We start from the raw sequence: 14,983 nt of genomic DNA, 5'->3' as shown, positions 1-14,983 counted from the left end.
CTCGAGCCCCTACCTCCAGGCCGCCGCTAAGGAGGCCGTCCGGCGCGAGTTTCTCAACATGCCCACACACGTCTCCCCCGCAGCTGACCCCGCCGACCACCACCGCCCCCACCAAGACAAGCACATGCCTCCCGCCTCCCTCGCCTCCCCCGCCACATCCTCCTCCCCGCTTCCGCACTCCGCACACCACCAACAACGACACGTCTCGCCAAACAGCGGCGACGCAAAGGTCCCCTCCAACTCCTCCCCGGTCTCTCCACAATCTCCACTCACCGTCTCCTCCTCCGACCCCAAGGACCAAGGAACTGTCCCGCCGCACCCCGCCGCCGCCGCTTCCGCCGCCGCCGCCTCTGCTGCTGCTCCCGTCCAGCACCCGGTCCAGCACCCCTTCTTCCTCCCGTCGCACCCCCACCAGCACCCGCACGGCATGTTCATGATCGGTCAGCACCCGCAGATGATGATGCCCTCCGCCCCCGGGCCCATGTATGCCCCGCAAGGCATGGTCATGTTTGCCGGTCCCCAGCACCCGGGCTTCCCTCAAGGCATGGTCATGCCGCCCGCCCATGCCGCGCACATGCAACACCGCCCCCAGGGCGCCGTCAAGCCCGAGAATTAGGCAGAGCGAAAGGATCGTATCGAGCACGAGAAGCAGGAGCTCATTCGCGAGTTTAAGAAGAAGACCAGGGAGGCTGCGTTGGTCAGGTTTAGGCAAAAGCGCAGAGAGCGCAGGTTTGGAAAACTTATTCGCTACGACTGCCGCAAGAAGCTCGCCGATGCACGGCCCCGCGTGAAGGGACGCTTTGTTAGGATCAAGGACGATGAGGATATGGAGCAGCCCCAGGTCGTCCCGGGTTTGAATCGGTGATACCTGCCCCTTGCGACGTTTCGTCTAATTTTTTCTCTGTCGCAACCTCGTGTGTGTATATAGTAGTGTCAGGTTTTTTCGCTAACAGTTCTGAATCTCTTCCCCCCGCGGTTGGGGGAACATAAAAACAAACTATTGACGTATACATAATTCAACAACGACAGTGCCTGTTGCCTTTTTTTGCCCTTGTTGCTCTTGTTGAAGCCGGCGGCCGAGACAGGAGAGAGCGACGCGCCGTAGCCTAACATGTTACATACTTGGCACCCATCCTCTACTTTCTTCTGTCATTGAGTTGCACTTGCTTGTTTTTTTTTTTTGATACAGAACCGTGCATCTCGCACCATCTCTTCAACGAACGCCTCTCATTCCCTTACCATACCATGATACGTATGCGCCCGTACTCTCTCTCTCTATATATCTCAAGATCTGGCCAGAGAAGGGCACCGTGCCTCCTGAGGCACGTGCCTGAGCTACCTATTGCCACTGCCATTGCGCAGCAATTGGCTCGTTTCCACACCACCTTCAACAGCTGGCGGCCTTCACCACGCAACAGGCCTGCATTGCTTTCGAAACGGCATGTATCCATGTCCATCCTGTACCATCTTGTACCCTGGGTACAGTATCCTACCTATTCATCGTCAACCCGTGCATACGTCCCATGCATGCATGTCTCATGCCGATAGCATCGCCATGAGCGAAGTAGTGGCGCGCATCAGGCTGCGTTTCGCGCCCACTGACGCTTCCTGAACACAGACCTTTCCTGAAGACAAAATCACCTATTTCCCTCTTTTGTACGCTGCAGAAGATTCCACTCAGTTGACGCGCCCAGTAAACTGCGATTCTCAAGCCGCTATCCCTATGCTCCCAGAGTGATGATTTTTCAATCACTCAGAAATGGTGAGGGATGGTGACCAGCAGGTAGAAAAAGTGATGTTTTTTGGTGATTTCATCACTTGAATTTGAGTGAGTGATCACTCCAGTGATGTGAACATTCACCACAGTGCAGTGAACATTCACAACAGTGTTGTGATCATCACTACTGTGCACGCAAAACGAGTGATGTCGCTCAGAATCACTGCAAAATATCACTTTTTTCTCTCCGATCATCACTGAAGGACACTCAGACCTAGGTGACCTCACTTTCTCACCCCTTCCAGCTCTTAAAGTTCTGCCGCTCCCCCGAGAATCCTTCTACCTTTTGTCGCTCTAAAATCACCCGATCCATCCATTTACAAACTTCCGTTGTCTCCATCCTATTCTGTCGTCTCCATCCTATTCTGTCGTCCCCATCACGTTTCCCCCAGTAACAATATGTCAAACAACGCCTACAGCACTAATCAGCAATCGAAAGCTGTAGTCCCTGCTGACCCTGTTCTCGGAAGTGACCATGGTTTCAACCACTCCTCCTCTGAAGACGAACACGTTGCTAATGCTGTCTGCGGGGCAATGTCTCATCAGGCGGAACGATCAGAATCTGAAAATGGAAATAATTTCATTGGCAATAGCTGTCATATGGAACCCCCAATGGGTGGTCAGGAACAAACTGGCCATTTTAGTACTCTAGATTCTGTTCATATTGAAGTGCCTGAAACTCCACCCACCCTCCAGCCGCTACAAAACGCGAATGAGGCTCCACGAAGCCCGTCAATTGAAGAAGGAAATCGTTCTTTCCCACAAGAACTTGCCGATATGCAAGAAGTGTCATGTTCTGATGATGAAAGCATTTCGTCTGATGCCAGAATCACCGAAGAAGAATTGGCTGCTATCCAAAATTCTACCTCCTCAGCAGTTCAGAGAGATAGTTCGGCTGTGAATGCAGCTCAAAATTTTATCAAAGACTATTTGTCCGGCATATTTATGGGGGAAGATGCAGAACCTTTAGAGGCTCATGGATGTACTGTAGATAATGATGATTCAGTTCCCATTCCGTCCAATCAACACGTCTCTGGTGACACCGAAGACGCTAGGTCGAGCACACAAAGGCGGGCAGGACTTCCTGGCTGGGAGTATTTATCTGCTATTGCGAAAGTTGAAATAGTTGTGGATAATGTCGATGAGAATCTGGCGGCACTCTTTCTGAAGGAGGCCAATGCAGTTCTCAGCAATGTTTGTGAAGAAGAGCGAGGTGCAGATTATGATGGTCAGAATCTTCATTTGGGGATTATCGATGCATTCGTTCCGAGTCGACTGGAACTATTCAAAGCTCCGTTGCCGTATAGTGTGCTCGAGAAGGTCCGGGAAGCAATAAATCGGGTGCTGGTGTCTCGTAATAGAACAGCGGTTGAACTCTCAGAGTTTATGGCTGTTAATGCGCAGCACGTACTCTGCTCTTCATACGGTGAGTCAGTCACCACGGTATCGTCTCGCGAAAACAGCAGTTTTTTTCAGATGGGTGTTGCTGCTGACCGCCACAAGGACGTTTGGTCAGCTTTGAGCTGCACAAAACAGAAAAGGGCACGGGTCGAGTACACTACGATGGGATGGACTAACAAGCCACCACGACGCAACGTGCTTATCACATAAATGGAACAAAAGTGTGCTGCGGTGAACCGACGCCTTTTATATATACCTGGTGCCACGCTTTTCTGGCTGGATGATTGTAGCATAGACACCCCCCTGACGTAGAGGTGTGTATGCTTTAGCTCGACGTAGACCCTTCGGGGGAGAAGACAGGGAGAACACACAGCTAACGAGACAGGGAAGCGGGCCCTGGTATCGGGGTAGAGCGAGACGGTCGGGGACGAGCGTACGCGCGGGCCGATCCAGGCCTCGACGCCCCGGAGCAGCGCTGGGTAATGTACCAGCGCTGATGGGCGGAGGCGGATCTAGGCTCGCTCGCGTACGCGTGTGTCCCCTACCCGCTTTGTCCCGTTTAACGCGCGCGAAGACGGATCGCGCGGGTTAAGTAAGCTGGAAGACGGACCTTGACAGTCGGTGGGTGACAAGTCCGTGCTTCTTCTCCTCCACCGCCGCCGGTCCGCGCCCTATTTAATGTACATAATGACCTATCATAATAGTACAGTACCGATGTACTGTAGCGACGTACTGTAGCGGTCGGTCGACACTGTAATACTGTCAGCCATCGGGGCTGACAGTACACGTGTGTGGGCGCTCTTCGGTCCCGCGCGTACACGTGTACACGTGCGCCCCCTGTACTTGGGGGTACACGTGGTGGTACTGTAGAACATCGAGCCCTACAGTAACCGATCCGATTCTGAGTTGATCTAATCAAAATTAAAGCCCCAGGGGGGGTTATACTACAACGATGATCACCTTCGGCTTAGCTCTAGAGCTATCACACAGTACACTAACAGCAACTCAACAACCATTCTAAAGCACTGTGTGCCGTGAGCAATGCACTGTGCTCTGCGCTCAATCCATTAATTCTGGCATGCCATTACTCGAAGCCTCGACAGAAAATTGTTGACGTTTGGAAAAGGCTGCTGAGGTTCGTGCGAGGGGCTCCAACTAGGGGAGCCATAGCCCCCATGGCTGATGCTATTTTTGCCGCTGATCGCGGTTACAATGCAAAAGAGACAATATCGTTCATAAACGAAACCCTTGGTGCAACTGGCCTGGGAACCCATAAACGGTTGTAGTACAATTCCGCACCACAACCCCCCGGCGAGATGATAAACGCGCGGGAGGGCGGGTGCTACTGTAGCGAGCAGGCGTACACGCGCCCGCCGCCGTGTACAGTAGTACCCCAAGGGTCCGACGTGGGACAGCCGGTAACAGCGGGCGTGGCCACGGGTAACACGTGGCACAACCGTTAGCCGGGACCGTGGCCACGGGCACACGTGTATAATCCGTACGGTGGCTAACTAGTAAATAGTAGTTAAGGGCACAAATTAGCCAATTTAGCACAGTAGCCGGTATACAGTAAGTAACAGCTACTGTAGCGGGACAGGTGTCCTGGCGTCCCACTTAGGGGTTAAGACCGGGGGCACCTGCTCCGTTCCAGTAAACGGAAGGCAGACTCGCCTCCCCTCCCTTTACGGCTAATTGCTATCCCGTTCCGGTTTCCCTTTTAGTCTCAGGCTTCTAACCCGTGACCGGCCGTCCGGATCTAACACTACCGACCGGCTGCACGTCACCGGCCATGTGAGCCTTCCCTCTTTTCGAGTCCATCCGTACAGTCTGCGTTCGCGCGTGGGTTACCCAGCAGCGCGCTCTCCCTTACCTCTAACCCCCCTCGTTTCCGAGTGGTCGGGACGAAGGTAGTTATACCACATTTTGGTACTCTTGTGGAGGGTATAACTACAGAGGTTGAGCCCGCACTTGATCGCCAGCGCGAGCAATTGCCGATCGGATTGAAAGAGGTCGAAAATCACCGCGTCGATCGCCAGTGATCATCGACGATGAACCGTGCGGATTCCGCCGGAGAAGATACCGCCTCCGGGCGAGCAAGTACCCGCAGTGGCAGGGGCGCACAGCGCCCCCGGATCGACAATCCGGAAGCCCTGCTACGCCTGCCGTCTACCAGGGGCCAGAAGACCCCTTCCGTTTCGGACACCACCGCCGGGCTACCGGCTGGTGGGGGGAACCGCGTACAAGTACTGTACAGCGTGTTACTCCCGCGACTACAAACCTGGATGGAGGATTTCCTCGCTGAGGAACTACCTCAGGTCGTGCAGGTTTGCCTCGACCGAACGGCACCAAGACTGGTGGCGGAGCATGCGGACACCGCGCTCCGCGCCCTGCTGGACGAGAAGATCGCCCCCCTCGTACGCGACGAGGTGGTGGCAGCACTCGCCGCAGAGGAGGACAAATGTCCGACCGCATTGGCTCTAAAGGGAGCTATTAGCTCCGCCGTGGCCATCCGTCTGGCCACGACATTTACCGAAACGGGAGGCGCGGTACCGCCGCCGGCGCCGCGCCGTGAAACCGTTCCGGACTCAAGCTTTAATATCGCTGATCCGATCGGCGCCGTACCCGGGATTGAAAGAATGGACCCTCACCCGGAGTGTAGTGTAACTACAAAAGAATTAGATTAGAAATTGGATCCGGCTCTGTAAGGCACAAACCTTACAGACGGCCGGTACCACACGTGTACGGGGGCACGCGCCCCCACGTGTACTATACGTGTACAACACGTATACAGTCAGCCCCGTCGGCTGACAGTGCCGACTACTGTAGTGCCCCATAGTACAGTACGTACTGTACTAAGTTACGATAGACTAATTGTACATTAAATGACGGAGCGGACCGGCGGCGGCGAAGGGGACGACGACGGACTTGTCCACGACCTACCGCCTAGGTCTGACTCCCAGCTTATCCTAAGGAAGCTTCCGTTAGCTACCTTAAGGCGAGACCGAGCGCGGGTAGAGGACGCGCGAGCACGTGAGCGAGCCTAGATCCACCTCCGCTCGTCAGCGCTAGAATGTAACCCAGCGCTGCTCCAGGGCGTCGAGGCGTAGATCGGCCCGCGCGTGTGTGCGTCCTCCCCCCGATCCCGCTGTACCACGCTACCCGGGCCCGTGCTCCAGTTTCGCTATCTCGTCCGACTTCCCCCGTCTTCTCGTACGTACGGGTCTTCCAGGACTAAGCATACACCCCTATCCGTTTAGGGGTGTGTATGCTACACGGAGGGCAGAGCCATCTATCTCCCAACCGTTAACGGTGCTACAGGGAGGACCACAGAAAATGTCCTCCCCATACTCGCCGGTACGGGCGACCCCCGCGGGACAGACAACCGCCTGGGGCTCCCCGAGACAGGGAATCGGGACCCGTACCGGTTGAGCAGAAGACGTGCACCCGGCACGCACAGGACCGAAGCGGAATACACCCGGTATTCCGACGCAGAAGACCCCCGTCACAGGACGGATGAAGACCGCGAGGGACGCCGCTGGCGATGCCGCGATAACCGCGAGGCACACCACGGGCGATACCGCGATGCCAGAGGGGGAGGATACCCCTCCGATGATGACCCATCCGGTTCGGAAGACTCTCGCAGGTGGGGCCACAGGGCATGCCACGATAGATGTCGACACCTGCAGCGGCACGACCCGTCCGACTCGGAAGACTACCACACCGAGTCGGATGAGGAGCGTCGTCGCTCGAGCAGACACCGCCGGGCTGCCCCGAAGAGCGACGAGCGACGGCCCACGGTGATCAGGCCCCTCAATGACCTGTTTACCAAGGCCTTCAACTACAAGACCTACCGCCTGGAACGGCGTAGCTCGCGCTACGACTATACAGTAGCGCGGCACATTAACCGTTACCGGAAAAAGCTGGACGTGCAGATGAGGTCCCACACGTTCAGCGGTCAAGATCCGATTGCGGTATTGGGATTCCTCGCACGCCTCAAGATGGCGTGCGACCACAGCGGGATTACCGAAGGAGCCGCCGTGTGGTGCTTCCAATTCTACCTGACCGGACAGGCTCACGCCTTACTCCAGTCCCGTCTCAATGGAAATACCATGGCGGTTGACGTGGAGCGGCGCGAGCTGCTCCGGACATACCCCCAGGTGGTCAACTTTCTGTTGCGCACCTATGCTACCGACGACGTAATTTCCGAAGCGGTTGGGGATGTGACCTCCTTCCGTCAAAGTTCAAACATGACGGAGGAGGTCTACAGTAACCACCTCTGGGACAAGGCACTCCGCTGCGGTACGGTATTCTCGGACAGGCGGTTGAAGTCCTTGTTCGTAGAGGGGTTACTGCCGGCCACGTGCGCTCAGGTTCGTAATTACCTCGCCACGCACCCGGATGTGGACTACCAATCCGTTGCTCGTTATGAGCAAGCGATCGGGGAAACCAATCGGGCTTCCCGTCGACAAGGGATGTCAGCCATGGCTCACCGAGAGCCGTCCGGAGCGGCTAGAAGATTCGACCGCACCGCAAGGACGAGGCCCGTGCTGTCGGTTGAGTCGGCATCCGACATCCCGACGGCCGGGGGATTTGCTGAAGAAGCAATCTTGGCCATGACGGACCAAACCGCCACGCCGACCTCGATGAGCTCGCCACCGACGAGTTATTATCCGTCGCCGGCAGCTTCGACGGCGAGCGCCCCAGTTCCACCCGCCAACTCTGGCGACGTGCGCACAGGACCGTACAGGAGGCAAGGGCAGGATCCACGCGTCCGGTTCTCCGGCGGGAGATTTCCCGAACCGCTACCGTGCCGGTTCTGCCTTGACACCACGCACCAACAAGAGGGGTGCCCCGTCGTTGCCGATGCGGGCCTGCGGGCCAAGCTTCTGGAGGCACGAGAGGCCAACTACCAGAACCTACGCATCCGGCAAGGTCTCTGCCTGGGATCCCTGTTCAACCGCCAGGGGCCGCTCGCTTGGCGAAACCAGCGTCAAACGGACCCCGCGGGCGTCAACGTGGTCGAGGAACCGCACCCGGACCATACCGAAGACCACGTAGCGCAAGCCGCGGATGAAACCCGCGAGCACTGGCTGTTGACGGGGGAAGCCCGGGAGGACGCGTAGAGGCGACGACGTCTCTCCCCGTGCCCAGCCTCAGAAGCTTAGGCACCCCCGATCCGGCTGCGCCAGTGGAAGCGCAGCCGGATAACCGAACGGAAGTTCAGGCCATCTGCTTCTTCAAGAAGCAGAATTACAAGATCTCCGCGACGGTTGGTCAGAAGCAGGCGTTGATGGTCGCCATCACGCCAGTGTTTGACTTAGGAGCCGGCCCGAACCTCAGCCATTTACGGTGTGTCGCCGAGTCGTGGCGACAATCCATAAAACCGGTTCGGAGCCCAGCGCTTATCGACGCGTCAAACCGCGCGATGAAGGCACTAGGGGAAATCCCCCTGCTCGTCCGAATCGGTGAGTTTGTGGCGCGCGTCCCGTTCCTGGTAGTCACGAGCCTCGCTGTGGACTGTATCCTCGGTACGACTTTCCTGGATCGCCACGTCAAGGCGATCCTCCCACCGCAACGGAAGGTCGTGTTCCACGACGCGCCACCCGTGGCGTTGGTCGGAACAACCCCATCGAGGCACGACCACAAGATGGCCTCAAGGAGCACCGCACAACAACTACCGCCGTCGGATAAACCCGAACGGAAGCAGGTGGCGTTCCCCGCCAACACACCGTCACGGAAGATCCGCCTCGTCAGAGGGATGACAATTCCTCCGATGACGCAGGCCATGGTGAGGGTCGCCACGCCGGTGGGGGGGCTATGTTTTTTACAGAACTCCCCAAAAACCGCGCACAAGAATTTGGCCCTCATGGCACAGGGGGTCATCGATGTTGCCCCCGAAAACCCGTTCTCGGTAATGCTCAGCAATTTTGGGCACCACTCGGTTCACATCCCGAAGCATACCGTAGTCGGACCGGCTCTTCCGTCGCCCACTCACATCCTGACCCTTGGCGACTCGGCCGCGGAAGCGGCCGAAGCTAACGAACGGGGAGGGATATTTAATTCCAACCTCTCAACCGCAAAGGATGGCGCGGAAGAAGTCGCCGACAACCGTACGGATAAGGGCGGGGCTGAACAAGCCACGCCGCCCAAGGCGCCCCTCGGGGCGGCTGGAACGGATAAACTCGAAGACACCGCCGCCCATGAGGAGGACCCCGACGCGTGGCAAGAGGACGTCCACATCGGTGCCGAGGACGAGGAGGTACGCTCGGATGTCCTCGAGGTACTGTCCGAATTCAAGGGGATGTGGACCGGCCAGCTGGGAAAAATCGGGGCCACGAAGCACCGCATTGAGCTCAAGCCCGGTGCTCGCCCGATTTACCAAACGCCTTACCGCGCCGGACCAACCGCACGGGAAAAAGAGAAAACGGAGATTGACCGCATGCTCCGGGCAGGGGTAATCGAACCGGCCACGGCCGAATGGGCAAGCCCCGTGGTATTGGTCCCTAAAAAGGATCGTACCATGCGGTTCTGTGTCGACTACAGAAAGCTCAACGCAGTCACTGTTCGGGATTCCTATCCGTTGCCGAGGATGGACGAGTACATCGATTCCCTCGGCGACGCTACTGTCTTTACCACGCTGGATTGCAACGGTGGGTATTGGCAAGTAGAAATCGCCGAGGATGACCGCGACAAGACGACGTTCGCGTCGCACTGCGGGTTGTACCGTTTCCTCCGCATGCCGTTCGGTTTGAAGAATGCCCCCGCTACCTTCCAGCGGGCCGTCGACATTATACTGTCGCGGGTAAAATGGGAAACCGCACTGATCTACCTGGGTGATGTGATCATCTACTCCAAGACCGTAACGGAACACTTCGCGCACGTCCGCGAGATTTTGCGCCTTCTGCGGGACGCGGGCGTGTCGCTGAAGCTGTCGAAGTGCGCTTTCTTCGACACCTCGGTCACCTACCTGGGGCACGTGATCCGACCAGGTAGGTGGGAGGTCGAGCGCCGCAACGTGGTCGCCATCGAGCGCGCTCGACCTCCCCAGAACCAGACGGAATTGCAATCCTTCTTAGGAATGTGCAACGTCTACCGTCGGTTCGTGAAGGGCTTCGCAAAAATAGCCGCTCCACTAAACCGGAAGACGGGGAAGAATCAACCCTTCGAGTTCGAGGTTCTTACCGATGAGGAATACGAGGCGTTCGTGGAACTCAAGAAGCGCCTCGTGTCCCCACCGATCCTCGCTCTACCCCGTTACGGAAAGAAATACACCCTGGATACGGACGCTTGCGCGTACCAGGTCGGCTGTGCCCTATTACAGGAGCAGCCGAGCGGTGACCACTTACCGATCGGGTATTAGAGCCGGGCTCTAACCGACGCCGAGAAAAATTACACTACCACCGAAAAGGAGTGCCTTGCTGTCGTGTGGAGCATCCTCACGCTTCGACCATATCTATATGGGAACACGTTCGACCTCCGTACGGATCACGAGGCCCTCCGATGGGTCCTCAACTTGGCGGATAGCTCCGGCCGGCTAGCGCGCTGGCGTCTCCGCCTAGCCTAGTACGACTACGACGTACAGTACCGACTGGGTATTAAGCACCAACTCGCGGATGGTGTATCACGCCTCCGAGTTGACGGCGCAACCTCCGAACCGGTTGACGACGAGGCCCCGTGTTTCGCGGTACAATGGCGAGAGGAGGAGCATAACCCCCTCCAAGGTACCGTACACTGGGAGAACCCCGTCGACCCGGGGAGAGCTGAGCACGCGTTCGCGGTTATACCCGAAGAACGCGACGTCTCATCCATAACGGTGGAAGAGTTCCTTCGGGAGCAGGCCGAGGACCCCTTCTGTAGGGCGGTCGCCGAAACAGTGGGGAACCCGGACTCGTGCTACGACGTCGACCGATACGGGTTCGTCGTCCACAAATCCCCCCTCGATGGGACCCTGCAGCGGGTTGTACCGAAACGGCTCACGGCAAAGATATTGTACCTCACCCATCATCCCCGCCTGGCAGGACACCCGGGCGGTACGAGGATGTATTATACCCTCCGGCGGGAATATTATTGGCCTCATATGGCGAACGACGCCTTCAGTACCGTACGGAATTGCGCCTCGTGCGCCGACACTACGGGAACCCTGGTGCGGCATCAGAACGACCTCAAGCCATTCCCAGCGGCAGGGCCGCTGGATTTCATTGCCATGTACCTGCTGGGTCCTTTACCGAAGACCTCGCACGGGAATCGCCACGTGCTCGTCATGACCGACCGGTTTACAAATCTGACGCGCAGCATCCCGTTACAGACAACCACTGCGTCGGTCGTGGCAAACGCCTTCCTGGACAATTGGGTCTACGTATACGGCGCACCTCGTTACGTGCTAACCGATAACGGACCACAATTTGCCGCCAAGTCCTTCGACGCGGTGTGCGCCTTGCTGGGGGTGAGACACTACCTGACTACCGCCTATCACCCCCAGAAAAATGGGCAAACCGAACGGTTCAACCACACCCTGGTGCAGCGCTCCGACACAACGTCGAGGAGCATCAGAGGGACTGGGACGAGTACATCCAGCCCCTGACCTTCGCGTATAACATGCAGGTCCACCGGTCAACGGAGACATCCCCGTTCGACCTGGTGCTGACGCGATCACCGCCCGGATTGGCACTGCCCGGTTGTAGGAACCAGCTCAGACATGCTGGTGTCGCGCGCAGTGTAGGAGCAGTTCTGTCCTTGGTGGCGAATACGGAAGGCAGAAAAGCCCGAGTATGCTACTCTCTGCACTATATTTGCTCTTCACCTCCGCTCTCGCTCTGTCTCCTTCCCTCCAGTGCTTCCGGTGTCCCTATCGCTCCATATGCATCACTATCTAGGAGAACAGCATGTCGCTCCTGCATTCAATCACCATTCTCGCTTACAATGGTCGACAATGCAATTGCCGGCTTTTCGCTAGAGCTCGTAGACGTGAATTAAAACCCCATGCATGGGGATTGCTTTGCACCCTTTGGTCCTTTGCGTCGCTTGCCTCGATTAATCAATTCGTACCTCATGCATCCAACTACTACTATCCCATTCAATCCTGCCATGCTCTGTATGCTGCAAAACTGTACACGTTGCACAAATTGACACACACACCCCAGTCGACTGCGATCTGCTGTTTTCGGTCGCTGTCGACTCACCCTGCCAACCTCGATCTTCGCATCCCCCATTTGCATTGAACAATTTCGAAACTCCGGCTTAGTTCTCAGGTACTCGTTCAATTCGTGCACGTCCCTTTTACTTCCAGGTAGCGCTGTCCACAGCATATCCAAAGGAGAGATCGGGGGTTAGCCTGCCAGTGCCGCACATATCGTTGAGCTTTTTGTAAAGCTTGAGGTTTCTTCGAGGTTTCGAGCTCGCCTGACTCGAAGCTGTTTCTTATGCGTTGAACTGTTTGCCTCAAGCCGTATTGGGTACTTTCGTGCAGAGTTGTGACGGTGTCTTCCAGAGCTTTAGAATCTATGGAGAGCTCGTGACGTGTAGGACGTTTTGGGAATATGGAGTTGAATGCCTCCTTGAGGTAGAACCCGCGATCATCGGCACTTGCACAAGCCAGAATCTCGGCGCCGTAGGATGAGTAGCTAACCCTCTTTTGTCTGTGACTTGACCAATCCACCATGTGGAATATGTCATGGTTGTCCTTTTTTAACTGTTTAATTCTTATGACGCAGAGTATTCCGCTCTGTCCGTAATCTTTGTCTGTAGGGTGAGACGCATCAGAGAAGCTGCTAATGATGACTTTTTTAACGTTTTTGGGTCTCAAGAACTTGAGGGTAGGTTCGAGTTGTAGAATCTCAGCAACCATGTCATTTGCATCAACAAGGTGGCGTATTTTGAGGTCTGATATCTGCTGTTGCAGTACTGAAGTCACATACGAGGCCTGTGGCAAAACTCCGTTTCCTAAGTACAGGAGAGTTCCAGCGAGACTACGATATTTCTTCTTCTCCATTTCAGATACTGATTCGTGGATTTGTCTGCGCCTTTGCTTTGACAGTGGTATAGCTTTTAGCCTGTTTACATATCGGTTCATAGTCATTGTGATATGGCCTGTGTGATCTTGATCTACTTCGCATCCACCGAAGAAGAAACTCTGGTCGATCACTGTTTTACCAACCTGGAACTTGTCCTTCATTTTGCCAATGAAACGTGTAATGTCCGGAGGTAGTCGTCCTATGAGAAAGTCATCTGTGACTTTTGCCACCATCAGCATGATCTTTCCGAGTGTGTCACGTTGCACGAAGAGCTGTCTGAGGCCAAACACCGTCTCACGCCCGCCTTCCGTCAGCATCCATAGCTCTATCGTTTTTTGCCACTGTCTTCCCGCCTCCACAATGGTGTACGGGAGCTTGGTCAGTCTCCACAAAACTTTCCACAGTGTGCCTCGAGCTCCCTGCCATTCCCTCGGTGGTCCTACGTATATATCCCGTTGGATTGGACCGCTCTGGAGATAAGCACCTTTTATGTCCGCAAAGCCAAGTCGAAACCCCAGAAATGTAGCGATTGAGAGGAGTAATCTTATTTCGCACAATTGGGCAGTTGCAGAATCTTCGCGAATGTCGTTCTTCTCTACATCTCTGTTTACATGCGGCACGATACGCGCTTTGAGTGTACGGTCTCCGTGTTCATCAGTCTTAATTTTGTACACCACATGTGAGGTGATAACATTAGCACGGCGTGAGACGTTGTTTTCTATCAGGGGCTCGTACGCATCTGACTAATTTTCTTCGTGCTCCTTCTCGAAAGCCTGATTTATGATCCACAGGGGCGCGAAGGCAAGCTTGCTACTGCTCACTTGCTGGGATCCTACGACGTCATGGATCTGGTCAAGAATGCGTGCCTTGTCTGACTGTAAGACTTTGGGGCCGTCTGGGGCTTCGTCGTGCACGGTTTCCGCATATCGGCCAATGTCATCTTCTGCCCCCTTGGGCTTATTTCCGGATGCAGATCCCATCAGGCTTGGGGTAGACGGATGAATGTCTGCCTCCGGTATGTTACTTACCCCCATCTGTCGGACCGTCATATCGGAGTTCATGTTCGACGGAGCATGACATGAGCTCCTGGGCTAGTTGTCCTTGAGGCGCGATACGCACGTCTTCGTATGCAACACGAATAGGCGGAACGCGTTGGGATCTACGGGCAATGAGGTGGTGCGGTTCGGCTTTGACGACCTTGGCCTGGACTCACTCCACTTTCTCGTTCTGTTTTGTCGTTTTGTAGAATACCCATACGTCGTCGTTAAAGGTGAACATCTCGGGTGTTGGCGAATCTGGTGCACGAGAGTGGAGAAGTCTCTGTAGTGCTCTGGTGGCGACCTGTGCCGCGTGCGCCTCTAGAAGCTGTTTTGTGACATCTGTTCTTGGGAGCCCGAGTAATGAAGGGCTGTATCCCCGTGCTAGCTCCAACGAGCTCATTAGTCGTGAACCTGAGAACACGTTAGACAGGAACGTTGCTCGAGCAACAATTGTGTCATGCTGTGCCGTGGTGATATCGGTGTCTAATTTACGAATGATGTCCTTCAAGGTCCCGTTCTTGCGCTCAACTATGCCGATTTTGTTATGGCGGCGTGCTGGCCGTGGTTTGCAATTAATTTCATGCACACGCAGGAAGTTAATGAGTTTCCTGCGATTGTACTCATCGTCAGCAGAGAAGTTTCGAGGTGCCCCGTGTACGCATATCCAAACGACTTCGAGTTTCTTCAAAATTGTGTCCATGTCTTTGTTTTGGACTATCGCTGTTTCGGTGTAGCCAGTGCCCGTATCGGTGATG

This window comes from Chondrus crispus, genomic scaffold (assembly GCF_000350225.1).
Source record: "Chondrus crispus Stackhouse genomic scaffold, scaffold_377, whole genome shotgun sequence".
Taxonomy (NCBI): domain Eukaryota; phylum Rhodophyta; class Florideophyceae; order Gigartinales; family Gigartinaceae; genus Chondrus; species Chondrus crispus.
Note: the sequence above shows the minus strand (reverse complement) of the source record.